Here is a 26,861-nt window from a genome sequence, read left to right on the forward strand (position 1 = left end):
CCATTGAATACTTCAGTTCCTGATTTCTTCGTTGCTTGGTTGATGACGGAGGCTCCAGAAGGTTTCTAAGGGAGAAGTAAGAAGAATTCAGAAGATAAGAAAGTAAGGCAGTGAGTGAATGAACGAATGAGTGAAAAAGAATAAATAAACTCACAGAGTTAAAGGGTGCGAAAATGTTGTTTATAATGCAGGTTACCAATGAATAAAATACTTATATTGAAGAATAGATTAGGAGCAAAAGCCATAGGCTCTCTGGGTAAGGAAATATATATATATATATATATATATATATATATATAGAGAGAGTAAGAAGGTGGAGAAGGAATTGAAGAAATTTAGTAATGTGTGCTTTTCTGTTACATCGATTTCCACTCTTGCTTGAAGAAAGAGAGGGAGTAAGAAAGGCATAAAACGGAGTACGGCAGAAAGGAAGAAGTAGAGTGGAAGAGCCAGATGGTCAGGCAGTCTCTTCTCTGTTCCATTCCCCTTTTCCCCAGCTGGGTTCACACGGCCACTAGTAAACTCTTCAGTTGGTGGCTGTGGGAAAACCAGTGGTGGAAATTAGAAAATCTCATAGTTCTGCTCCCAAGTTGGAAAATCTCATAGTTCTGCTCCTGGGAGTGTGGCACTGTGAGTAACCATGACCCTTAACAGAGTGAAGTGCCCACGTCAATACTCACCTGAGCAGAATGGCTAAAGGGTTCAATTAAAAAAAATTAGGAAATATTCTTAAGGAGATTCAACAACAGCTGATAGGAGTCAGGGGAAAAAATAAGGTAATCAAATTTTAAATGAAGGCCCACATTTCTTAACTCCGTGCTCATTGTACTTCATGTGTCGGCCCACTGTCTTCCCAGATGCACAATCTTGTAGAGCTTCCATCTTGTCGTATCTCAATAGAGACGCAGCTTTGTGGTCAATGCCCCTGGTCACCCAAGACTCCCCAATTTTATATAACTTCGAGGAATTCAAGAAAGAGTTTTTGTGAATTTTTGATCGTCGGACAATGAATTACTGGAGTTGAGGCAAGGGAATCGAGAGCTTGTAACTTACCTGGCCCAATTTAACAAACTTGTTGTAGAAACTGAATGGCCAGAGGCCAAAAGGGCAGCCTTGTTCTATTGGGGTTTGAAAGATGACTTAAAGGATGCTGTGTCACAAATCCCAAATCGCCCTACAGAAGTTTCTGTGTGAGTTGTAAAGGGGTGTGCCCTTAGAACTCCTAGACCTGGGTCATTAGATCAGTACATAATATAAGTGGTCCGAGTTCGGAAATGATAGATTTACAAGTTATTCTGTATTACTCCATACAGACAAATGCCACACATTTGTTTTGCTAAACATTACTAAACAGTTTTAAGAAATGAGATATGCAACTTTCAAATTCAAATTGCATTTATTTCTGCAATCGATTGTATCTGTGGTTTGTTAAAGATATTGAATCACATATTTTCAACAGTATTCAAAGTAATTGTAAATTCATTACATTTTAGGTGCTCTCAGTGAAAAGGAAGAGGGAGTGCAAGAAGGAGTGAGGGACTGGGTAAAGGTGGTGTGGAATTGGCAACATCACGTTAAAATCAAAAACGCCTTTACAAACAAGATATTGTCAAAGTTCACGAATTGCATCACACATAGGCAAGGTACATTCTTTTCTTTAAATCCTATGGTGTGTTTCAGTTGGCGTAGTCTACGTTTCGACCCCCATGTGTTCTTAAGGGGTGAAAGACAATGCAAATTTCGGCCCAGTGTACCACGCTTTGACCGGGTCAGCACAGAGGTTGTTAAATCTGATGATAAAGAACATGGAGTCAAACCTATGCAAATTGGAACTATTAGAGGACCCCTTTCCAAAGAAGGGAAAGCAAAGCGTTGACAGAATAATCTATGGCTTTATCGTGGTATCAGTGAACATTTTGTAAAGAAATGTCCCAAGAAGCCAAAAACCTTCAAGAAGGAAAACTCTGCACCACTAGTAGAAGGAGTTGGGCTGCTGGTTTCTAACAAGGATACAACTCCAATTTCTCATCAAGTGGCCAATATTCTACAATCTTCCGCTCCACACCGTATTCTGACGAGGACCATAAGATTTCAGGAGTGGCCGTGATGCTGGACTCCGGTGCTATGGGGAACTTTTGTGACCTCAAATATGCCTCGAAAATTTGTCTGAGGCATTACCTAAAGAGAGAAGTGAGGCGCCTAGGGCTGTTCAGGGTACAAATGGATCTTCTGGCCCAATAACCAGTCACAGAGAAGTTATGGAACTTGTCTCTGTTGAACGTCAGAAGGAAGAGATTCAATTTAACTTGATCGATGCTCCGCAGTTTGGAATCATCCTGGGTTTGCCTTGGTTAACTGAACACAACCAAGTTATTGGTTGGAGAATTGCTTCGGAGAAAAGCAGAACGAGCAAGATGGAAATCTAGCAGCTTTATTATGCAAGCAAAAGATGATGGTATGTGAGGTACAAACTGAGTCTTCTGGTAGAATAGCAATAGTTTGCTGAAGTTTTCAGTGAATTGGAATCAAAAAAGTTGCCCCCACATCATTGGTATGACTGCAAAATTTGATTTGGAACCTGGATCTAACCTTCCTTGCGCTTGTATGCGCTTACTGAAGCTGAAAACCGTCAACCTAAAGATTACATTCAGAAATACTTAGAAAACGGGTTCATACGACCATCACAGTCCGACGTTTCTTCACTGTCATTCCACAACGTGACGGTTTTCTGAGAATGTGTATAGATTATCGTGCCTTGAACAAGATTACAATAAAGAATCGTTATCCTCTTCCCCTGATTTCAGTTCTCCTAGATCAACTAAAAGATGCCAAAATCTTCATGAAGTTAGATTTACATGGGGAGTGCCTTTTAATTTGAGTGAGAAGTGGAGAGGAATGGAAAACAGCATTCAGAACAAAGTATGGATTATATGAGTACCAAGTGATGCCCTACAGTTTGAGCAACGCTCCTGCAGCCTTCCAGTACTTCATTAATGATGTCCTGAAGGAGTTCATTGATCAATGCACGATTGTTTACATCGACAACATTTTCAATTATTCCTCATCAGAAGAAGATCAGCAACAGGTCAAAAGAGTTTTGCATAGCCTGAAGGAAAGCAAGCTTTACATAAAACTTGAAAAATGCCCTTTTGGAGTGAAACCCGTGGATTTCTTGGGATTTGTAATTGTTCCAGAAGGTCTTACCATGGATGTTAAAAACATTGAGGCGGTCTTAAATTGGCCTCCTCCAACCTCTGTGAAAGAAATACAGAGCTTCATCGGGTTTGCAAATTTCTATCGCAGATTCATTCGAGATTTTTCCCTGAAGGTACCACCAATTACTAAATTGCTACGGAAAGGAGTACCTTTTCAATCATCTGCTGAGGCAGAAGATGCTTTCCAGTTCTTGAAGAAGAGTTTTACCACTGCACCAATTCTGCTGCATGCGCATCCTATTCAACCGTTTTACCTGGAGACTGATGCTTCTGAACAGGCCATCGGAGAGGTGCTTTCAGAGAGACACAAAGAGACCGAACAGTTGCATCCGGTGGCATATTACTCTAGAAAATTGCAACTGATACTATTTCAGAAAAAGAACTACTCGCTTTCAAAGATGTCTTCCAAGAATGGCGACATTACCTTGTCAGAGCAAAACATGTGGTGACGGTATTCACCGATCACCGAAATCTTCAGTTTCTGAAGTCTGTCAGAACGTTCAACTTAGGTGGTCCGTGTATTTCGCCAATTATGACTTTGTAATAACTTATTGCAACCACCACGAAAAGGACATGCCTCACCTCCTTTGCACCCTTTGTACAAGCTTCACCTCCCCTGTATCCCCTGGATAGGCCTCACTTCCTCTGCACCCCTGGACAGGCCTCACCTCCTCTGCACCCCTGAACAGGCCTCACCTCTCCTCTGTACCCCTGGACAGGCCTCTCCTCCTCTGCAACCCTGGACAGGCCTCACCTCCTCTGCACCCATGAGAAAATCAACTCCCCTGCACACGTATTTAAGTAAGATGTGGTTTCCCTCTAAGTTAAAAAAGTCACAGAATATACACAATTCTTTCTTTCTTATGTCTTGTTCGCGTTTTATTCTGGTGTTCTCGGCCACAACCAACACGTGTTTTGTCGCTACAGGGGGTGATCCCGCGACTTTCTCAAGGCTGTGTAAAAAATAAAGGTACAGAACCATGGTCTAAATAGAAGTCACATCCTTCTCAGGCATTGGTATTATTTTTTGTAAATTAAATATGGCCACAGTGCATATAAACTAAGGGGGTTGTCTATGTTGGGTATACAAACAATAGTAACCTAACCTTGTTGAGAAGACACATGTAAAAAAAAGCATTCGAAGATAAGTATACGATGGAGAGAGCGAATCCAGATAAAACTCCAATGGCAAAATGACCTCCTTATAGCCCTGGTGCACAAAATCCTTGGTAATTTCAAGTGTGAAAACCCGTGTCTGTGGTTGGGTCCGAGTGATGGCGATCATGTCGTGTGCTCTAGTCTAGGGTCATAAGTCCCAAACCTTAGAGCCCCAAGTGTACCAAGCATGAAGGTGAGAAATAAACACCTCTACCGTCCCAGTATAACTTTCTGTAAATAAAGAAGGGGTATTTTTAAATGTCTGAAAATCCATCTCTGATAAGTCCCAGAGTGATGGATATTTCAAAGAAACCTCCTTTCAAAGCCGTGTTTACCCGAGCCCGGCCACACACTGTTGAAGTCTCTCAAGGCCTCACTCTTGATGCAAACGCTGACAGTGAGCTGCGCCTGCTCTGTATGAAGGAAGGGCGCTCGGGTCTATGGTCAGCGCGGATCTCACCTCGAGACCCTCGTGCGTGATGACCCGGAAGCTATCAACCGACATGAACCCTGTGATCTCGGTCTCACCTTCCTATCGCCGCAGAGTCCAGCCGAGGATCCAAAGCAGCAGAGGAGCCGCTGTATCCAAACCCGCGGCCCGTCGCTTGGGGTGACTTCCGGTATCCCGACATAACAAAAAACGAAGGACTACGGCAATGGAAACGGGCGCCATCTTGGAATGGTGAATCTGTCAAATGCTCGTGTTCTGTAGCCTCACCTACTTCTCATAAATGGAATCTCTAAAATACTATTTAGATAATTAAAAGGGTGGCGTGTACAAAAGATGCACGTTGGAGTGCAGGCATGTTATAATAAAAATCAATATTGCGTAATGTGTATTAACTATGAGAGATATTCTTGTGAATTCTCGTGGCTAGTTTCAAAATTGATCGGAAAACGTCACATAATGGTGTCCTTGTGTAGAAAGTCTATCCAATCCTTAGCATAATGTGATCTTTGCTACCGTAGTCTTTATTATAAAGTAAAGTGCCCGTGAGGTCATTTATGGTAACTGTGTATTCGACTATAGACACAGTGACGGGGGGGGGGGCAATGGTTGTTGCACGCCTGGCTGCAGGGCCTGGGAGAGGGGGGGCGCACCGGGGGCCCGGCTGCCCGTGAGGAGTTGGGCCCGGTGTGTTATTCCCCCCCCCCCAGTCAACATAGCACGCGCGAACAAAACAGCCATCACAGCTGCGCACGCGCAAGACCGCGCGCCACAGCTGCGCATGTGCGGAGCTAAGACACTCTTCTCTATCGCCGAGTTGGGACCTTGCACGGGATAGACTGAACTGCCCTGAACAGAGAACACTCAGTCTCACTGCGCCTGCGCAGAGGAAAAACACCCCCACATAGAGGAGCCGAACTGAGCTCTGCACTTCAATACCTCTCACCCTGTGCTGCGGCGCGAGGCGCCTCGTGCTAACCGGCGGGAAGCAGTTGTTGTCTCTCATTCATTGGGCCCCCGCGCGGACACTGTTCTTCTTGTGCTTCTTTGTGTCCCTGCGAGGCCCCCGTCCCACCTGTACTGACACTGAGGTGTCAGCTGATGAGTCACAGGTGTAGCCCTTTACTGCGCCTGTGCTGTGAACTAATTAAAGAAATCTTTCTTGCAACGACTGCTGGAGTTCGATTGTCTTAACAGCGGTGTCTGTCCCCAGCGCATGCGCAGTTCATCTAAGGCCCTCTTTAACCCGCGCGCCGCTGCAGGAAGCAGTGTCTGTCCTTAGGGCATGCGCAGTTCATCTAAGGCGCCTTTAACCCGCATTGTGGGAAGCCGTGCCTGTCACCAGCGCATGCGCAGTTGTTCATCCACATGCCCTCTTTTAACCCGACCCCAGCAGGGCCCACAGCACCCACATGAAACCCCAGGTGAGGTCAAGAGATACAAAGACTGTCTGGAGCTGGAGGGTCCGTTTGTGTCTTTCACCAGAGTGAAGGGGGGCCGCCCCGTCAATCGAAAGTGAAAGAACACACTCCCAGCCAGCACCGACTGCGCCTCATTGCACCTGGCCTGGGCCTGCACAGCATCATCTGATGAGGCTAAAACTCCCCAAATATGTCTCAACCTCACTAGGCCCTCAGTAACCAGGCAGCGGTCAACCAATGCCCATCAGGTAAACAAGCATTGGCATCGCCAGTAGGTCTCGCCTCTGGGACCTTATACGTTTTAGTTATCCAGCACAATATCCTTGGGGCAACAACATCAACTGTTGCATGGTTAAACACTTATAAGGTCCCAAAGGCGCGACCTATTGGCTATGCCAATGCTTGTTTTTATTGGTTCCTGTTTGAGTCTTTTAGAGATGCATGCTTCTGTTTCGTCCTCGTGTCTAACTACTCCCGCATTTTGTTGATCTAGATCACAGGTACTCACAAACATTTTCCCGGGGGGCGCAACGTTTGGTCTATGGTGTGACCGAGGGCCGCACTGATGCCAGCGGGGTGTAAAGTCTGGGATGGGGAAACAAAGCATGTATATCTAGTGGCTGCCTTTAAGAATGAAGGTGTTCCTAAAGTTAAAGGCCTAGTCACTTCCTTTTCCTAACTGCAATTAACCTTTAAATAAGTGTTTGCTGTATATGTACGTTTCTTGTTCATGTTAGTTCTGACTCGAGTAAACAGCAGCCCAGTGCTGCTGCTGCTGCCCAGGGGTCTGCAAGTAAAGACCTGAAGGATTTTATGCGGCCCCTGGGCCGTACTTTGAGTATCACTGATCTAGATCCTCCCGGCGACCACCCCAGCTACATGTGTATTTCCATGTTCTTCGAAAAGGGGTCGCAGTTGAGCAGACAGGCTTGTCAAGTCTTCAAGGAAGTGTGAGTGCGACGAGACTGGTGTATTTATTCACCACTTAACTAATCAATCTCCTGTCCCTCCCTCCTCACGTAAGCCACAATTTGTGACACATTTGCTATTTTAAGGATTGTAATAACATCACTTTTGTATATTTAAGTCCATACAGATACTGAAAACAGCAAACCGCAAGTACAAAAATGAAAAGTACAGGGGGCACGAGTCCTAAACAAAACAAAAAATAGGTTTCAGAGGACATTGCAAGTCTAATATGCCTCTCTTTAATGGTAATGAACCGTGATTCACGTAATATAAGCACGCACTTGAGCAGTGTATACCCTCATGTACATAAATAAAGAAGGCTTAAATGTATTTTGGTACAACAATGTGGGAGAGTTTTAATGAAACGTGGGGGAACATGTTAACATTGACTTTTATTGGGCAGAGCAAGTTTCCAGTGGGAAAAAGCTAAAATATTGTAATGCATGATATAGAATGAATATAGTGCTCTCTGAATCTGACTTGCATATCTATGTACTTTTTTTTACTGCATTGCATAGATATTCTACGCAGTAGTCTATTATTAATTTCCTTTTGCATGATAATTGTCCTTAACATGACCTTTCTCTAACGAGCACATGCAGATCAAACGAAAGGACTTTATCTATTCAGGCCTACTAGAATTACATGAATCGGCCTCTGCACTCTGCAAACATTTCAATTTCTTTAGTTTAAACAGTATTCTAACTTACAACACACAATGATTAAGTATAACACTTATATAAAACATTTTTCAGTTCTATGATCAATAATACTTTGAACTGTAATAACATTAAGATCCATGTTATGTGGAAATGCATCAGCTACCTGTATTCTCTGTGAACTGCCATGTGGCCTACACATTTTTACGTTTAGCAGAATTACATTTTCCCTACAGCAGCCACATAACATGGGATTTCAACATCATTCTAACATTTCTACAAACCTCTACATTAGTTTTCACACAGATATACGCATTCTAATTTAATTAAACACTCTTATACATTTGCACTCTATAAATTCGACACTCCTACATAATGTTTACTAGACTAATACAACGTGCTTGTAAATATGGTGCACTTCTACATTTTTTCTTAATTTGCGCTCTCTCAAACCTCCCACCAGTACAGTGTTTCATCTGTGTACAGTAGGTAGATTTGTTACAGGTCTTAGAGCCGGGCACTTTGACTGCTCAGGGCAGAGTTTGCCGTCTTTATCTGGGTGTATATTAGCTAAGTGTGACTGTACGTAAGTCTGGTAGTTGTAAATGCATGGCGTTTGCTGGTACATTCATTGCATGTTTCATACAAGAAGACAGTTCACCCAAGTATCAGCTTTCTTGGTGGTTGTTTAAGGTCATATAGTACGCTAACTTCGATGCTGAAAATATGTTGGTAGTTTCAGCAGCCTTCTGCTATGAGTTAAGCAAAATACACTTTTGGACTTCAAAAGAGTGTTCAGCCTGTTGGCGCAATTTATTTTACTGTTATCAATGTAGACAGTGCAATGCAAAACTGTATCACTTTAACAATCATGACCACAGCACATACCACTTATCTTGCTTCTCCAAAACTTACAATGCACTCTGCTCTTGGGCCTACCATAAGGGTGACTGATATGAAGAAAAGGGAAGGTTTAGGGACTGAGAAGTGGGTGCACTTGCCCAGTCAGCATGACAGTGCCAGACTGCACGCAGGCTCTGCAATGGCAGACATTAGGCACATTTTACACGGCTGCTTCTCTGGGTGGCACAACCAGTGCTACAAGCCCACCAGCAGCATTTGAATTTACACTCCCTGGGCACACTCAGTGCACTAGATTAAGGTCTGACAAGTAAACCAAATAGCCAAACATGGAACCACTGATTCATACATCAATTTACAATAGGGAGCACTTGCACTGTGGCACTGGACAGCAGTGGTACAGTGCCCAAAGCATCTAACACCAGCAAAAATACATGAGGCAAAAGTGGAAGGGAGACCCACACCAAATGGTTCCAGGTATGACAATGAACTCTTAAAATAAAATTATATGCCTCTAAAGGAGCATCTCTGGCTGGTGAGAGCAGTGGCTGAGGTGGTCGACACTCCTCATGTTGTGCTGAGCCTCAGCTAGGCCTACCACGGCTAGGGGTTTGCCCTGCTTTGCACAAGTCCTCAAACCAATAGAATAGAACTTGGCACGGAAACTGGAATATAAAACAAAAGCTTTATTAACCTCATGAGGTGGAACTACATTCACACAACACCACCCTTTGGTAGTGTATGAAGTAGCACAAAGAGTAGAAGGACCATGGGTCTTTTATACCCACACAAGGGCTCAAAAGGAGGCGGTACAAGTTCACAGTGGAGAGTTCAAATACATAAATGGTCATACAGATATGCACAGTCAACAGTAAGGAGGAGCTAGCAGTTTGCGGACTCCAGTAAAAATAACCTGACAGTTACAGACTAGAACATGTGTATGAACAGGTACAGTTTCTTCTGCGCATGTGCAGAGTAGCAAAGCCTAAATATAGCCAGTCCATAAGCAGAGTACAAGGGTCAATGACAGTAAAGACGGACAGAGCACATGGTAAGCACATGGCAGATAAGATGAATGCCGGAAACAAGATGGCTTCAGCTAAATGCTAACATCGATCGCTGTCAAATTACAACACTCATACCCAGAGGACAAACCAGGACAGGCATCTCCTCCGACCCCACCATGGCAGGTTTCATAACAGCACAGGACAGGCCTCACCTCCTTTGCATCACCCCACCAAGACAAGACAGGCATCTCCTCCTACCCGCGTAGGACAGGCTTAACCTCCTCTGCATTCCCCTGGACAAGCCTCACTGCCTCTGCACCCCTGGACAGGCCTCGCCTCCTCTGCACCACCTTGGACAGGCCTAATCTCCTCTGCACCTCCCTGGACAGGCCTCGCCTCCTCTGCAGCCCGTGGACAGGACTCACCTCCACTGTAACCCCTGGACAGGCCTCACATCCTCTGCATTGCTTGGACAGGCCTCACCTCCTCTGCATCCCTTGGACAGGCCTCACCTCCACTGTATCCCCTGGATAGGCCTCACCTCCTTTGCATTACCCACAGCCTGTTCTGCACCCCCCCCCCCCTTCAGGACAGGCCTCACTTTCTCTGTAACATAACATAACATGTGTATTTGTAAACCGCACATTCACCAATAGGTCTCTTGGCGCTGAAAAACAGATGTTCATTGTTACCCAACTCAATGGTACTCAAGTTATCGACATCCGATGTATGAAATGCTGAGTGGGCCCGCCGAGATTTGAACCTGTGAATATGAGGTTGAACACAGACCCCTGCAATGGACGCATTAGTCACCTGAGCCACCAGACCCCTGGGCAGGCCTCACCTGCTCTGCACCCCTTGGACAGATCTCATTTCAACTGCACCCCTATATACACCTCATCTCCTCTGCAACCCCCTGGATAGGCCTCAACTCCTCTGCACACCCTGGATAGACCTCACCTCCTCTCCTCTGCACACCCTGGATAGACCTCACCCCCTCAGCACAGTACAGGCCTTACCTCTCCTGCACCCCCTGGACAGGCCTCACCTCCTCTGCCCCCCCCCCCCTCTCCTGGACAGGCCTCACTTCCTCTGTACCCCTCCTGGTGTTGTAATTTGACAGCGATTAGATTAAGCATTAGCAGAAGACAAGCTGTATTTGGCAACTATCGTAACAATTCAGTCGACTCCATTTTGTATTTGTGGCAGCCATTTTGTCTGTCATATGCTGCCATGTGCTCACCGTGTGTTTTGTCCTACTTCCTTGTTAACTGTGCTCGAAATCTGCCCAGCAACAGGCTATATTTAGTATCTCCTGTTTCAGCGCATGCCCAGTAGAGTCTGCAGCTGTTAGTAATTAGTTCCAGATAGGAATGTGTTTTTGAAGGTCTTGAGAACCGTTAACTCCGCCCACTCGTCGATTGTGCTTCTAAAATGTCCTTATATGCACATAAAACTCATTCTTGTGTTTTGTACCGCCTTCTTTGAGCCCCCGCTTTGTGTATAAAAGGGGCCATGTGCTTTAGTTCCGTGTGCTACTTCATACAATACTGAAGGGTGTTGTGTGGACTGTAGTACCACCTCCGGAGGTTAATAAACTATACTTTTCTATTTTCCAGTTTCTGTGCCAACTTCTTCCTATGGTCTGAGGACTTTGTGCAGAGAAGGGCGAACCCCTTGCACTGGTAGGCCTTGATGAGGTTTACTTCTACAAACTGGCGCCCCACACGTGGGGCTCATCGGCGACTCGGATGCCCGAAGGAGTGGTCGTGACGAAGGATTGGAATCTCGCTGCGGACACGATCGCATGCCAGAAGATACCCGAGTCTTGGCACCCACTGCGTTTTTCCTTTCTTTCCGATCTGACCATCCAGGTGGCGACGGTCCTCGACTGAGATCTCTTCTGTTGAATTGCCGTGCAGTGATCGTTTGGTCGAATTTAGAACTTGGCAGTTGGAATCTGGACGCCCTGTGATTGGTAAGAACCAGGGCACAAGCCGTAAAAAAATAAGTGGGAGGACGCTGACGTCACAACAGGAAGTGAGGTCACGAAGGGTGGCTTGCACCATCAGACTCATTGCCTCCCCTCGCTCACCCCTCAGATGCGATTGCATCAGAGAAGCCAGCACGTGAGCAGCGTTCTGAATGAGCCGCGATCTCGCCCCAGAGAGGCCAGAGTGCGTGTGTGGCTCCATTTGCTTCAGTAATCGAGCTCCTGGTAAAATAAGTGGGGGGACGCCGTCCACCTGCGTGGTACCCCGACTCGAGCCCTGGTAAGAACCGTTGTGCTGTACTTGCTGTGGGTTTTGGAAGCCTGGGAGTGGCAAGGTAGTTTTAGGAACGCTTGCTGTGGCAATTTGATTTGGGAGACTAGTCATGATTGGTATGATTTGGAATTGGATATATGCGTTGCAAACCACATAGGCAGGTAATGAGGAGACTTTTCTCCAAATTGCGATTTTGATTTGAACGGCACAATGTATTAAAGATACCTTAAGTGCTACTTTGATGATAATACTGCATATTTTGCACTATTTTTGGCATGCCTGCTTTTAGCGCACTTCGTAGGATGTGCTGCTTTTGTAGTGATAACCGGTTAAGACTTGAGGAATCGCAACCGGCTCCACCAGAGGGGACGCCTAATAGGGATATGTATATTAAATATGGTCTTTCTTCTATAATGTACAACACATTATGGAAGAAAAACACTCGTGCGGATCCAGAGTTACGTTGGCTAATGCATGGGTCATTTGATTTGCGAAAGATTGAGTACGTGGAACAGTGTATGTTTGAGCGGAAATCCAGACAAGATATGTTTGAATGTATACGAATGTGGGTGAAAGAAGTACGTGAACGAGAGAGGCGTGAGCAAGCGTTGATTAAGAAAGAGCAGTGGAAGAGTGAGTGTGTATGAGAAAGCACAGGAGTTGAGAAAGAAAGAAGTGAAAGAATTGGAAGAGAGACATGAGAAGGAACGCAGATTACAGATATCTGGCCAATATGCTGTACGGCAACCTCCCTATCCTGTCCTTAATAAACCACAAGATGATTTTTTGTTATTAGATCGTCTTCCGCCTCTGTATGCCATTCCGTCCGCTCCGTCTGGCGAAGATGAGGATTCCGATTCGGACCAAAAGAAACGAGTCACTCGCTCTATGCTGTAGGTCGATCGTGCGTCCGAGCTCAGAAAGATCGCTCATCAAGCACTTCGTGATCATATTTATGATTTTCAATAGTCGAATAAAGTGGTTTTTGACACTTCGTGATACTGTTTCTGTTTCTAACATTTTAGACAGCTTAGAGGGGTGGCAGGTAAAGGAACAGTTATATTTTACTGGGTCGTTTGCTAGAGAAGTTGTTGAGATGTTTCGGAAAGTTTCTGATATTTTAGAACCTGATGATGTAGCAGCCGATTGTAAGCAAATGCGTGATGCTCTTTTTACTCTCCCCCAGGTGGCTGATGAGATAAGGCGGTTGTTCAAAGTACGAACTGATGCGATTTGTATGCGAGAGGAGAAAATGAAAGCAGATGCAGCTGCACGGACGGTTTTGGCTGACGGAAAGCAATCATCTATCTTTGAAACAGATAAGACCATGATAGAGCACGCGAATCCTATGCGAGAGGCAGCGCCTATATATGTTCTTCCTAAAGGAACGGGTACAAGTGATGATAAGAGTTCTGCTGATGCTAAAGGCTATTTTATTTATAATTGGGCATACACTCCCTGGAATAGGGCAGAGGTAATGGCACTTAAAGCAGCATTACCTGACCCGCGGAAAAATCCAGCCGCTTTCTATGAGGAAGTTTCAGGGTGCTATTAACTCTTGTACTACGACTTTGGCTGACATTGATTTATTTTTCGAGTTCATATTACCGCCTGATATGTGGAGGTCTATGCGTAAAAATTATGAGCGTGCAGTTTTTTGGGGCATTATGGAAGGAGATAGAACAAGAGGACGAGGAAAGGGAACCTGCGAAAACCCAATGTCGATTAATATTAGATCTTCCCGCCGCGATATTACCTAAGTTAAAAACGATTGTCCCCCCTAAAAAGATTGATTGGACTGTTCTAGCATCGTGTAAGCAGAAGGTAGATGAATCGGTTTCAGATTTCTTTACGCGCTTTGAGGAAGCCTTTCATGATTTTAGTGGGCAGTTGCTAATGGACGATATGGGCCGACATTGGTTGGTAGATAAATATGTCTCAAATTTATTACCAGGAGTGGCTAGTCGTTTGAAAGCTAGTGAAAGCTCTTGGACTACCTCTTCACCGGCATCTCTCTTGACGATGGCTCAATATTACGAGCGTCAGGAATTAGAAGCGAAGGGTAGTGAGGATAAGAAGTCTAAGGAGTTAAAAACAAAGGTCATGTTAGCCCAAGTATATGGTCCGCCTTCTAGGGATAACGATCGAGTTGGACGTGGTTCTTATGGTTGTTCTTGCGCTCGAATTTGGTCGTTGATCAATGTGCGTATTGTAGGAAATTTGGGCATTGGGCAGCTGAGTGTCCAGCATTGCGCTCACAGCAGTGTACAAGTGGTCGGGGACAAATGAGAAATCACGAGGAATATTCAGGGCCTAGGGGAAATACGAATGATCGCGCTAGATTTGATTCTAATGCATGAATACAGAACGGGTTCAATACTTTTGACAGACGTAATCAATATCAAATGTCTGATTATGCGCAGCCTGATTTACATGATTCTGCTTATGCATAGGATTGCCTAGGATGGGGTATGGAATCAGTTGAAGTTCCAGTAGATCAGAGGGGTCCTTATGTTACAGCACATGTTTTGGGTTCTACTGATCAGTTTCTGGTGATACAGGAGTCACTCGTAGCGCTCTGTCTAAACAATTGGTTCCAAGGGCTCCCCTGTCTGGCTTAACGATCACATCGATAGGGTTCGATGGAACACCTTCCCTTAGCCCATTGTCGCAACCACTTGCATTTCATGTTGATAAATTCATTGCTCCATGTCTGTTTCTGCTTTTCCCCGAATACACCAGATAATATTGTGGGTCTTGATATGCTCAAGTATTTCAGAGCTACAATACGATGTTCCCCTGAAGGAGGATGTGAGTTCTTGAATGATAATTACCCTGTAATGGAAAGAGCTTGCCTTGTTAAAGAAGACAACTCATTAGCTTCCCTCCTTGAAACTTTGAGGGCTACTTCAGATACTGATGTGGGACAGATGGTTATTCCACTGGTGCATATTAGTGTAAAGGAGGGAGCTGTGTTACCACGTTTGCCTCAATATAGAATATCACAGGAGGGTGAGGAAGCACTCACACAAATTGTACAGGATCTTATTGAAGTTGGGGTAGTTGCCATTTACTGTCTGCAACAGTCCGATTCTCCCTATTTTGAAAAAAGATACTGACACTAGAATTTATCGATTCATAATTGATTTGCGAGAAGTGAATAAGATAGTGGTACCACAATACCCAGTGGTTTCTGACATCACGACACTTCTTACTCTAGTTCCTCCAACTGCAAGTACGTTCTCTGTTATAGACTTGAAGAGCGCTTTCTTTTCGATCCCTATTCATCCTGATAGCCGATATTTGTTCGGTTTCACTTTGAATAATCGATCGTATAGATTTTGTAGAGTTCCCCAAGGCTATACCAGAGTGCTAGTATTTACAGCCAAGCATTGAAATGACAACTAGATTCTTTTGTTCTGCCTGAAGGTGTGGCGCTCTTACAATATGTCGATGATATCTTGTTGGCAGCCGATACCCCTGAGCAATGTGAAAAATGCACTCTGTCTTTGCTTTCCTTCCTTGCTTCACATCATCATAAAGTATCATGAAAGAAATTGCAATATTGTAGACCAAAGGTAACCTATTTAGGTCACCTTTTGTCTAAGGAGGGACGTGCACTCACATCAGATCGTATTCAGGCAATTTTAGACACACCAATACCGTGTGCATATTTTTCAGCAGTACTTGATCCTGTTGCTCGAGCGTTGCCTGGATGTTTTTTGCTCAGTAGCGGCAATAGCTGTGTCAATACGCCAGAGTGAAGGCATAGTTTTGTCACAAACTGTTGGTGCTGGAACCCCATGCTGTTGATGCCCTTTTGAATCAAACAAAGACGCAGCATTTAACTAGTGCTCGTCTGACAGGATAAGAGCTGACGCTGTTAGCTCCTCACATTACACTGAAGAGATGTGCAACACTAAACCCAGCCACGTTGTTGCCATTTCACAACACATGATTGTATATTCCTGACTGAAAAACAGACAAAGAGTCGTATTGATTTACAAGATACGCACCTTCGAGATGTAGATGGAGAACTGTGGGTTGATGGGTCTTGTCTGAAGTTGCCTGATGGTACAACTTCAGCCGCATACCCAATTACCACACTTCACACAATAGTGGAGACAGCTCGCATACCACAGAAGTCAGCTCAAGCAGCGGAACTAATAGCTTTGACACGAGCATGTGAGCTTAGTACTGATTTGTGTGTGAACATTTATACAGATAACCGCTATGCTTTTGGAGTGGCGCATGATTTTGGCCTGCTCTGGAAGGAAAGAGGCTTTCTGACATCACATGGGATGCAGATAATGCACGGAGAATTAGTGTATAACCTTTTGACTGCGTTGACATACCCAAAAAGAATAGCTATTGTGAAATGTAGTGCTCACAAGAAAGTTACAGATAAGGTGGGACAAGGAAATGCCTTTGCAGATCGAGTGGCACGTGAGACTGCGATGCAGCCTAGCACTACTTCCATGTATGAAGTGAAGTCGCAAGCTGAGCGGTGACACAATGCTAGGCAAGAAGTATTAAAGTTACAGAGAGCCGCTTCTGAGAAAGAACGGGAGCAATGGTCTAAAAATGGAGAGTTGGATGATGAAGGTTGTTGGCAAAATAAGCAAATGGATAAATGGAAGCTGCCCATAGCTTTTGTACAACCTATGGTTCAGATGGCACATGTTGGAGCTTCAGCAATAGTGAAATTGCTTACGCAAGTTTGGGAGCATCCAGAAATTGCTAGCACAGCTAAGAGAGTAGTACAATCATGTATGATTTGTTTGCAATTTAATCCTGGAAAAGGGACACGAACTCCTGCAGGAGGGTTTGCTACACCAACTGCACCTTTTTTTTTGCAAATGGGTTATATTCAGCTTGAACGCTGCAATAATCTGAAGTATGTCTTGGTGGTGGTATGTGCCTTTAGTAAGTGGATTGAGGCGTACCCCACAAAGGACAACACTGCTATTACTACGGCAAAGGTGCTTTTGAAGGAATTCTTTCCTAGATATGGTGTTTGTAGACTTTTGTGAAGTGATAACGGACCTCACTTTATAGGGAATGGTATCAAGTATGTCCTGAAAGGATTAGGGATCAAACAGAAGTTCCATGCGGTGTTCCACCCGCAATCAGCAGGATTAGTGGAAAGATACAATGCTACTCTGAAGTTGAAATTAGCGAAAATACAGACTTCTACTTCTTTGACTTGGCCAGATGCGTTGCCACTGGCATTGTTGTCTATTAGATCAGTGCCGCATTCCCGGACAGGTCTCACTCCCTACGAGATTGTGTTCGGGAGGCCAATGAATATCTCGGGAGTTCCTAACCCAAGTTCTGTATATGACGTACCTTGTGTCTTAATGAATGACTATTTGGCACAATTAACTGATCGCTTGGTTTCTATTTATTAACAGGTTTGAGAAGCACTTCCTGATAGATCTACAGGTGAAGGCCATGAACTCCGACTGACTTCGTCATGGTGAAGTCATTCGAGAGGTCGAGCAGTCTGGAGCCGAGGTGGTGCGGACCAGAGCAAGTATTACTTGCTACGATGACAGCGGTTCGAGTCACGAATCGGAAGAACTGGATCCACAGTACTCGCTGCCGGAGAGTACTTCCTGCCTTGGTGGAGCCTGCTGTGTTGACCGACCATCGAGAGGTTTTGACTGCGGAGAAAGGCCACGCCGTGACACCTGACGGATCGAAGGAGTTCTTCCCGGATCCGACAATCCCTGGAGCACCGAGATATAATTTGAGGCCGAGGAAGGAGTTTGCAGTACCTGTGAAAGTTGTCTGAGCATTCCTTGGGTCAGTGAAACGGAGAGCCGATGTGGCAGGGGGGGGGATCAGCCATGCATTAGAGTAGTGACACCAGTCTTGGCCCTTGGTGAAGAAATCAACGGCTACCCAGGGGTAAGAGCTCTGACGACTACTTTAGTTTCTGGAAGAATTGTCTAGTGCTGTTATTGAAATGGAGAGAAAGAAGATTTTTTGTGCTATTGGGTTTATTGCTGCTTTAGTGATTATGTCGACAATCACTTGGTCTGTTGAGAAGACAACTCCTGCTCATGAGTTGTTTGTTACCACTACACCAATACCGGAGGAGCACTTCTTTACGCTCCCGTATCAGGAACAGAAGCATCGTCAATCTTATCTCAACACTTTTATTCAGATGCTGCATCATACTCATAATGCTACAAACGCAACCAATTGTTGGGTATGTGGGATGATGCCTGCTCATCAAAAGAAAGGAGGAACACCTTTTATACCTCTTCCTTTCTCACATAATGGCTCTTGTCGAGCCTGGTTCACTCTCTTGTTTGCAACCAGAAAGACTATAGTAGGTGGACTTCTTTTCCGTTTGAATGAATAAAGAGTGTTATCAAGACAAAGATGGGTATCCTCAAGCTAATGGAACTAAATGGGAATGGGAGGGATACCGACCGAACAATATTTCAACGCCATATGTCTTCACCAACACAAGAGACTCTGCCGAAAGTGAAAGCTTTGTGATTTCTGTTACAAAGACTAAAGCAAACATGTGTACAAAGTGTTGGACAGGTTCCTGTTGGAATAAGTGACTGCATTACCGTTTTGAATATAGATGGAATAAATGATAGTTCTTTCCTAGCTTCACATAACACATACTTTGTATGTGGCAGCTATGGGTATTACCGACTACCAGCTGGGTGGTCGGGTGTATGTTATGTATTGTTTTTATTGCCCCCTGTATTTTTAGCACCTGCATCATATCATCGAGATCTTGAATTGTTTAGTAATATTACTATGAATCGGTATAAAAGGACATTTAAGTACAGATGATCTAGATGAAACAGATACTACTTTACAGCAATATGTGGACTTTAATCTAGGACTGTTCTTTTTTGTAGGTGCTGCATTAAATAGTAGGAAAATGCGACGATTGACTAGGATTGTGGAAGCTGTTACAAATCAGGCAGCTATAGCACTTGGAAATATTACTGAAGAACTGAAAATTGCTAGGGTTGTAGCACTCCAGAACAGGATGGTGCTAGATGTTATGCTTGCTGACCGAGGTGGTACATGTCGCATCATTGGTAGTAGTTGTTGTGTGTTCATCCCTGATCACACACCGTCAGTGTATAATGCGATAAATAAACTCCATAAGATTGCTTCAGAAATTCATACAGAAAATGGTACTTGGACTTTTGCGGGATGGTTTTGGACTCTAGTTTCTGCTTGGGGCTGGAAAATATTGACTGTCCTGTGTATCATAATTGCAATAATCTTTACATGTTGTATATGTGTGCAATGTGGTCCAATAATATGCTCTATGTGCATTACTGCCTGTATACCAGCTAGGAGAAATACTGCAGCTATAAAAGTACAAAGTATTTTAGACAAAGAAGTAGCTGAAACGCTGAAAATTTATATAAAGGATGAATATTTAGACTATCCCAGGTAGTCGAATGTCTTCAGCTAATGCTGAAAGGGTTGTCTGTTGTAATTTAACAGCGATTAGATTAAGCATTAGCAGAAGACATGCTGTATTTGGCAACTATCGTAACAATTCAGTCGACTCCATTTTGAATTCGCGGCAGCCATTTTGTCTGTCATATGCTGCCATGTGCTCATCGTGTGTTTTGTCCTACTTCCTTGTTAACTGCGCTCGAAATCTGCCCAGCAACAGGCTATATTTAGTATCTCCTGTTTTAGCGCATGCCCAGTAGAGTCTGCAGCTGTTAGTAATTAGTTCCAGATAGGAATGTGTTTTCGAAGGTCTCGAGAACCGTTAACTCCGCCCACTCAGATTGAGCTTCTAAAATGTCCTCCTATGTACATAAAACTCATTCTTGTGTTTTGTACCGCCTTCTTTGAGCCCCCTCTTTGTGTATAAAAGGGGCCATGTGCTTTAGTTCGGTGTGCTACTCCATACAATACTGAAGGGTGTTGTGTGGACCGTACCACCACCTCCGGAGGTTAAAAAACTATACTTTTCTATTTTCCAGTTTCTGTGCCAACTTCTTCCTATGGTCTGAGGACTTTGTGCAGGGAAGGGCGAACCCCTTGCACTGGTAGGCCTAGCTGAGGTTTACTTCTACACTGGATAGGCCGCACCTCCACTGCACCCCCAGCCCAGGACAGGTCTCTCCTCCTTAGCACAGTACAGACCGCGCCTCTTCTGCACCCCCTGGACAGGTGTCAGGGTGCATCAAAAAGTAATTAAAGCTCATCTTTGTCTCGCAGTATCTGCCATTGAACCAGCATTGCAAAGATCACCCGCTCGCAAAAGGTCGCAGGCGATTATAGCGCGGAACCGGGCATTCTCCCCTATACTACCAACAGGGAGGACCGCGGTGGAAGTTGCCGGTCTAGTCCTGAGTTCCTGGACACGGACGCGAAGTCTAGACCAGCTGTGAAGTGCGCCGGTTGATTTTAGAACCGAGGCACCAATGGATTTTTTAGAGATTAGTGATGTTCTTTCTGTAGTCTAGTTAGATAGAAATAGCGCAATTTTTTGCCAGGCTTAGGCGCATGTTTGAGCGCTTCGTGCATCGGTTAGTTAGTTCGGTAATTTAGAACTAGAGAGAAAAACCAATTTAAAGTGAATTGGAAAAAAGAAATATAAAGAGAAGAATTAACACTTACCCATTGAATACTTCAGTTCCTGATTTCTTCGTTGCTTGGTTGATGACGGAGGCTCCAGAAGGTTTCTAAGGGAGAAGTAAGAAGAATTCAGAAGATAAGAAAGTAAGGCAGTGAGTGAATGAACGAATGAGTGAAAAAGAATAAATAAACTCACAGAGTTAAAGGGTGCGAAAATGTTGTTTATAATGCAGGTTACCAATTAATAAAATACTTATATTGAAGAATAGATTAGGAGCAAAAGCCATAGGCTCTCTGGGTAAGGAAATATATATATATATATATATATATATATAGAGAGAGAGAGAGAGTAAGAAGGTGGAGAAGGAATTGAAGAAATTTAGTAATGTGTGCTTTTCTGTTACATCGATTTCCACTCTTGCTTGAAGAAAGAGAGGGAGTAAGAAAGGCATAAAACGGAGTACGGCAGAAAGGAAGAAGTAGAGTGGAAGAGCCAGATGGTCAGGCAGTCTCTTCTCTGTTCCATTCCCCTTTTCCCCAGCTGGGTTCACACGGCCACTAGTAAACTCTTCAGTTGGTGGCTGTGGGAAAACCAGTGGTGGAAATTAGAAAATCTCATAGTTCTGCTCCCAAGTTGGAAAATCTCAAAGTTCTGCTCCTGGGAGTGTGGCACTGTGAGTAACCATGACCCTTAACAGAGTGAAGTGCCCACGTCAATACTCACCTGAGCAGAATGGCTAAAGGGTTCAATTAAAAAAAATTAGGAAATATTCTTAAGGAGATTCAACAACAGCTGATAGGAGTCAGGGAAAAAAATAAGGTAATCAAATTTTAAATGAAGGCCCACATTTCTTAACTCCGTGCTCATTGTACTTCATGTGTCGGCCCCCTGTCTTCCCAGATGCACAATCTTGTAGAGCTTCCATCTTGTCGTATCTCAATAGAGACGCAGCTTTGTGGTCAATGCCCCTGGTCACCCAAGACTCCCCAATTTTATATAACTTCGAGGAATTCAAGAAAGAGTTTTAGTGAATTTTTGATCGTCGGACAATGAATTACTGGAGTTGAGGCAGGGAATCGAGAGCTTGTAACTTACCTGGCCCAATTTAACAAACTTGTTGTAGAAACTGAATGGCCAGAGGCCAAAAGGGCAGCCTTGTTCTATTGGGGTTTGAAAGATGACTTAAAGGATGCTGTGTCACAAATCCCAAATCGCCCTACAGAAGTTTCTGTGTGAGTTGTAAAGGGGTGTGCCCTTAGAACTCCTAGACCTGGGTCATTAGATCAGTACATAATATAAGTGGTCCGAGTTCGGAAATGATAGATTTACAAGTTATTCTGTATTACTCCATACAGACAAATGCCACACATTTGTTTTGCTAAACATTACTAAACAGTTTTAAGAAATGAGATATGCAACTTTCAAATTCAAATTGCATTTATTTCTGCAATCGATTGTATCTGTGGTTTGTTCAAGATATTGAATCACATATTTTCAACAGTATTCAAAGTAATTGTAAATTCATTACATTTTAGGTGCTCTCAGTGAAAAGGAAGAGGGAGTGCAAGAAGGAGTGAGGGACTGGGTAAAGGTGGTGTGGAATTGGCAACATCACGTTAAAATCAAAACGCCTTTACAAACAAGATATTGTCAAAGTTCACGAATTGCATCACACATAGGCTAGGTACATTCTTTTCTTTAAATCCTATGGTGTGTTTCAGTTGGCGTAGTCTACGTTTCGACCCCCATGTGTTCTTAAGGGTTATTGATGCCTCATGCTGGGGTCTTCGTCAGGACAAAGGGAAGAGAGCCTATGAAATAATGTGAACGCTAAAATTAGATTACTGTGTGTTACACTGTCGGACATTAAAGACTGAAATGCAGGGGATACCTACATCAGATGACGGTCAACGTCTGTACCGTCATATCTTGGGCCATGGTGCGCTCTTTAATGTCCGACAGTGTAACACACAGTAATCTAATTTTAGCGTACACATTATTTCATAGGCTCTCTTCCCTTTGTCCTGACGAAGACCCCAGCATGAGGCATCAATAACCCTTAAGAACACATGGGGGTCGAAACGTAGACTACGCCAACTGAAACACACCATAGGATTTAAAGAAAAGAATGTACCTAGCCTATGTGTGATGCAATTCGGGAACTTTGACAATATCTTGTTTGTAAAGGCGTTTTTGATTTTAACGTGATGTTGCCAATTCCACACCACATTTACCCAGTCCCTCACTCCTTCTTGCACTCCCTCTTCCTTTTCACTGAGAGCACCTAAAATGTAATGAATTTACTATTACTTTGAATACTGTTGAAAATATGTGATTCAATATCTTGAACAAACCACAGATACAATCGATTGCAGAAATAAATGCAATTTGAATTTGAAAGTTGCATATCTCATTTCTTAAAACTATATAATAATGTTTAGCAAAACAAATGTGTGGCATTTGTCTGTATGGAGTAATACAGAATAACTTGTAAATCTATCATTTCCGAACTCGGACCACTTATATTATGTACTGACCTACAGAAGTTTCAGCTTTGATTGATCTCGTTTTTGAGATAGACTATCGACAAACGGAAAGAAGGGGTGAAAGACAATGCAAATTTCGGCCCAGTGTACCACGCTTTGACCGGGTCAGCACAGAGGTTGTTAAATCTGATGATAAAGAACATGGAGTCAAACCTATGCAAATTGGAACTATTAGAGGACCCCTTTCCAAAGAAGGGAAAGCAAAGCGTTGACAGAATAATCTATGGCTTTATTGTGGTATCAGTGAACATTTTGTAAAGAAATGTCCCAAGAAGCCAAAAACCTTCAAGAAGGAAAACTCTGCACCACTAGTAGAAGGAGTTGGGCTGCTGGTTTCTAACAAGGATACAACTCCAATTTCTCATCAAGTGGCCAATATTCTACAATCTTCCGCTCCACACCGTATTCTGACGAGGACCATAAGATTTCAGGAGTGGCCGTGATGCTGGACTCCGGTGCTATGGGGAACTTTTGTGACCTCAAATATGCCTCGAAAATTTGTCTGAGGCATTACCTAAAGAGAGAAGTGAGGCGCCTAGGGCTGTTCAGGGTACAAATGGATCTTCTGGCCCAATAACCAGTCACAGAGAAGTTGTGGAACTTGTCTCTGTTGAACATCAGAAGGAAGAGATTCAATTTAACTTGATCGATGCTCCGCAGTTTGGAATCATCCTGGGTTTGCCTTGGTTAACTGAACACAACCAAGTTATTGGTTGGAGAATTGCTTCGGAGAAAAGCAGAACGAGCAAGATGGAAATCTAGCAGCTTTATTATGCAAGCAAAAGATGATGGTATGTGAGGTACAAACTGAGTCTTCTGGTAGAATAGCAATAGTTTGCTGAAGTTTTCAGTGAATTGGAATCAAAAAAGTTGCCCCCACATCATTGGTATGACTGCAAAATTTGATTTGGAACCTGGATCTAACCTTCCTTGCGCTTGTATGCGCTTACTGAAGCTGAAAACCGTCAACCTAAAGATTACATTCAGAAATACTTAGAAAACGGGTTCATACGACCATCACAGTCCGACGTTTCTTCACTGTCATTCCGCAACGTGACGGTTTTCTGAGAATGTGTATAGATTATCGTGCCTTGAACAAGATTACAATAAAGAATCGTTATCCTCTTCCCCTGATTTCAGTTCTTCTAGATCAACTAAAAGATGCCAAAATCTTCATGAAGTTAGATTTACATGGGGAGTGCCATTTAATTTGTGTGAGAAGTGGAGAGGAATGGAAAACAGCATTCAGAACAAAGTATGGATTATATGAGTACCAAGTGATGCCCTACAGTTTGAGCAACGCTCCTGCAGCCTTCCAGTACTTCATTAATGATGTCCTGAAGGAGTTCATTGATCAAGGCACGATTGTTTACATCGACAACATTTTCAATTATTCCTCATCAGAAGAAGATCAGCAACAGGTCAAAAGAGTTTTGCATAGCCTGAAGGAAAGCAAGCTTTACATAAAACTTGAAAAATGCCCTTTTGGAGTGAAACCCGTGGATTTCTTGGGATTTGTAATTGTTCCAGAAGGTCTTACCATGGATGTTAAAAACATTGAGGCGGTCTTAAATTGGCCTCCTCCAACCTCTGTGAAAGAAATACAGAGCTTCATCGGGTTTGCAAATTTCTATCGCAGATTCATTCAAGATTTTTCCCTGAAGGTACCACCAATTACTAAATTGCTACGGAAAGGAGTACCTTTTCAATCATCTGCTGAGGCAGAAGATGCTTTCCAGTTCTTGAAGAAGAGTTTTACCACTGCACCAATTCTGCTGCATGCGCATCCTATTCAACCGTTTTACCTGGAGACTGATGCTTCTGAACAGGCCATCGGAGAGGTGCTTTCAGAGAGACACAAAGAGACCGAACAGTTGCATCCGGTGGCATATTACTCTAGAAAATTGCAACTGATACTATTTCAGAAAAAGAACTACTCGCTTTCAAAGATGTCTTCCAAGAATGGCGACATTACCTTGTCAGAGCAAAACATGTGGTGACGGTATTCACCGATCACCGAAATCTTCAGTTTCTGAAGTCTGTCAGAACGTTCAACTTAGGTGGTCCGTGTATTTCGCCAATTATGACTTTGTAATAACTTATTGCAACCACCACGAAAAGGACATGCCTCACCTCCTTTGCACCCTTTGTACAAGCTTCACCTCCCCTGTATCCCCTGGATAGGCCTCACTTCCTCTGCACCCCTGGACAGGCCTCACCTCCTCTGCACCCCTGAACAGGCCTCACCTCTCCTCTGTACCCCTGGACAGGCCTCTCCTCCTCTGCAACCCTGGACAGGCCTCACCTCCTCTGCACCCATGAGAAAATCAACTCCCCTGCACACGTATTTAAGTAAGATGTGGTTTCCCTCTAAGTTAAAAAAAAGTCACAGAATATACACAATTCTTTCTTTCTTATGTCTTGTTCGCGTTTTATTCTGGTGTTCTCGGCCACAACCAACACGTGTTTCGTCGCTACAGGGGGTGATCCCGCGACTTTATCAAGGCTGTGTAAAAAATAAAGGTACAGAACCATGGTCTAAAGAGAAGTTACATCCTTCTCAGTTATTGGTATTATTTTTTGTAAAATTAAATACGGCCACAGCGCATATAAACTAAGGGGGTTGTCTATGTTGGGTATACAAACAATAGTACCCTAACCTTGTTGAGAAGATACATGTAAAATAAGCATTGTAAGATACAGTATACGATGGCGAGAGCGAATCCAGATAAAACTCCAATGGCAAAATGACCTCCTTATAGCCCTGGTGCACAAAATCGTTCGTACTTTCAAGTGTGAAAACCCGTGTCTGTGGTTGGGTCCGAGTGATGGCAATCATGTCGTGTGCTCTAGTCTAGGGGTCATAAGTCCCAAACCTTAGAGCCCCAAGTGTACCAAGCATGAAGGTGAGAAATAAACACCTCTACCGTCCCAGTATAACTTTCTGTAAATAAAGAAGGGGTATTTTTAAATGTCTGAAAATCCATCTCTGTCAAGTCCCAGAGTGATGGATATTTCAAAGAAACCTCCTTTCAAAGCCGTGTTTACCCGAGCCCGGCCACACACTGTTGAAGTCTCTCAAGGCCTCACTCTTCATGCAAACGCTGACAGTGAGCTGCGCCTGCTCTGTATGAGGAAGGGGCCTCGGGTCTGTGGTCAGCCTGGATCTCACCTCGAGAGTCCGAGGGACCCACAGGGAGCCGCTCTGGTATTAAACATTCATCAAAACGTTCATCCTCAAGTCTCACTCGTGCTCCCTCCGTGTCCTTGGAGCGAGATGACCCGGAAGCTATCAAAGTACATGAAGCCTAGGATCTCGGTCTCACCTTTCTACCGTCGCAGAGTCCAGCAGAGGATCCAAAGCAGCAGAGGAGCCGGTGTGTCCAAACCCGCAGCCCGAGCGCGGTGCGCGGGATCCAAAGCTGTGCGGCATCAGCAGAGGAACCGGTGGATAAGACCCCCGGCCGTCGTTTTGGGTGACTTCCGGTATCCCGACATAACAATAAACGAAGGACTACGGTCGTGGAAGGGGCGCCATCTTAGAATGGGGAATCTGTCAAATGCTCGTGTTCTGTGCACGTCACAGTTGCTCATGTGCAGGGCGAAGACACTACTTCCTATCGCCGATTTAGGACCTTGCACGGGGTACAGACTGAACTGCCCTGAACAGATGACGCTCTGTCTCACTGCGGCTGCGCAGAGGAAAGACACTGCCACCTCCCC

At 44.1% G+C, this 26,861-nt stretch overlaps 1 long non-coding RNA gene across 1 annotated transcript; it reads right to left on the minus strand.

Moving 5' to 3' along the window:
- LOC144807248 (uncharacterized) lies at nt 1-26,627 on the minus strand. The gene is made up of 3 exons (XR_013606144.1): nt 26,465-26,627; nt 20,634-20,698; nt 1-65 (listed from the first exon to the last, which is right to left on the minus strand). It is a non-coding gene; the product is annotated as an uncharacterized LOC144807248 (long non-coding RNA).
- Nucleotides 26,628-26,861: the final 234 nt, after the last annotated feature.

The sequence above is a fragment of the Lissotriton helveticus genome, unplaced genomic scaffold (genome assembly GCF_964261635.1).
Source record: "Lissotriton helveticus unplaced genomic scaffold, aLisHel1.1 SCAFFOLD_1491, whole genome shotgun sequence".
NCBI lineage: Eukaryota > Metazoa > Chordata > Amphibia > Caudata > Salamandridae > Lissotriton > Lissotriton helveticus.